This window comes from Penaeus monodon, chromosome 15, assembly GCF_015228065.2.
Source record: "Penaeus monodon isolate SGIC_2016 chromosome 15, NSTDA_Pmon_1, whole genome shotgun sequence".
NCBI lineage: Eukaryota > Metazoa > Arthropoda > Malacostraca > Decapoda > Penaeidae > Penaeus > Penaeus monodon.
Genome location: NC_051400.1, coordinates 4,057,721 through 4,059,437, shown reverse-complemented (window position 1 = coordinate 4,059,437; position 1,717 = coordinate 4,057,721). Strand labels below are relative to the sequence as shown.

At 35.6% G+C, this 1,717-nt stretch overlaps 2 protein-coding genes and 1 pseudogene across 2 annotated transcripts in view; all 3 read left to right on the top strand.

Moving 5' to 3' along the window:
* Positions 1 to 1,717, top strand: part of LOC119581679 — a 19,923-nt pseudogene that overhangs the window by 2,312 nt on the left and 15,894 nt on the right.
* Positions 1 to 1,717, top strand: part of LOC119581684 (rhodopsin-like) — a 17,834-nt gene that overhangs the window by 14,181 nt on the left and 1,936 nt on the right. The window lies entirely within an intron of this gene.
* The window catches only part of LOC119581686 (rhodopsin-like), a 7,971-nt gene continuing 7,893 nt past the window's right edge, over positions 1,640 to 1,717 (top strand). The window contains exon 1 of the mRNA XM_037929809.1: positions 1,640 to 1,717. The gene's annotated coding sequence lies outside the window, so the exon portion shown is untranslated.

Here is a 1,717-nt window from a genome sequence, read left to right as displayed (position 1 = left end):
GAGCAATAAAGCACAAATAAACTCTGGCGGGTAACACTGTCATGACTTTCCCTACAGCCCTCTGTGGCTCATGGCATGGACCCTCCTACGTCGCTATTAATTGGAAGGGAATGTTCAACAGGCCCATGGTTCTGCTCACCATCTGGACCCCAGTATCTGTCAAGGCCAATGCCTTCTACAAGGTCCTTGTGTTCGCCAACAAGAACCGCATATCATAATGAATCTGTGATATTCACTGTGCCTAGCAAATGTTTATTATTTTCATCAGATATTATAAACTTCACCAAGGAGTCTCCAAATACTGCCTATGATGCATTGATACGATCTGGTACGATGTTAATAAATAACCCAGTTATGAATGAGTATGTTCCAGAAAATCAGGTAGGGATATATATATTTGACATCAGTACGCCATATATCCATATAATGTCATGGATAGTAAATAAAGTCCTTGTATCAGTCGAATTCCTGACTTAAAAGAGTGATGAATACACTTCGATGTACCTTTCCTTACATCTATGTATGTGAATTTATTAAGTCATATACAGTATTCGCAAGTTTGCCTACGCATGCATTCATATAGTCTACTTATTGCATTGTTAAATGAATAACCAACAATGCTAGATGGTTTTCAAAGAGAAAAATACTAAATATATGGTAAAAAGAGAGAGTAAGATAAAGAAAGGACGAAGGAAGGGGCGGTTACACCGGCTTTCAGTAATTCAAAGCTGAAATATTGCAGTGAAGACAATATGCTTAGCTTACCCCCCAAAACTGTTAGATTTTGTGTGCATTTTGATTATAGATTTTCGGGCTGATAAAACAGAATTTGATTCATATTATCCTTATCTCTCAGTATCTTTCCTTACGTATATTTTTCTAGTTTAGCATTGTCCTTAACTGATACGTATCTGTGTATTTTTTTTATCAACTTATGAAATTCAAGGTCTGCTAAGATATTAAAAAGAAACCTATCTACAGCATATAGCTTATGTATGTTTGTAAAATGTATAATGGCAATGCTGCAGTTAATAATTATTACCGCGTATAGTGATTGTATAGTAATTGAGATATTGCTTTTGATAAGGCAGGGTTAGAACATTCTCAGCAATAACGTTTCACATAATGATATTAATAATATACGGAAAACAACAGAGGAATGACTATAAAGAATCTTAAGAAAAATCATACAAAAAATATGACATACGGGCATGCAATGAAGCACGGCTACAGCGAGAAAGGTGAAATTTATCTGTAGATCTCGAATCAGAGTTAAGTCCTCATCAGCAATTTTTTTTTCTTTAAAACTAGTCTGACTTAAAACTTAGCGATTTAATTTTCCTTTCTTATTGTAACAGTATTTAAATTCATCTTTATTTGCATGTAACTCTGTATACAAACCTGTACTGACACATACATGACTATGTACATATGCATGTATAGAGAAGCAAATGTGTACATGTAGAAATGTATCTTTTTGTGGAAATGGATTATTTTCTTAAGCTTCCTTAATTCTAAAGGGAACTTGAATTAACTCCTTTTACAGTGACAGTGTCAGGTTTGGGTAAATCGAGTTATGCCCTAATACTTAAAAGCTGTCACGTCTCGCCAGAGCGCAGTCACCTGTCAGGAGTTCCGACTCAGCAGAGGGGCCTGAGCTTAAAGTAGTCGTTGAAAGAAGTTCTTTGGCTCAGTTGCAGGGTCGTTCTAAAAGGAA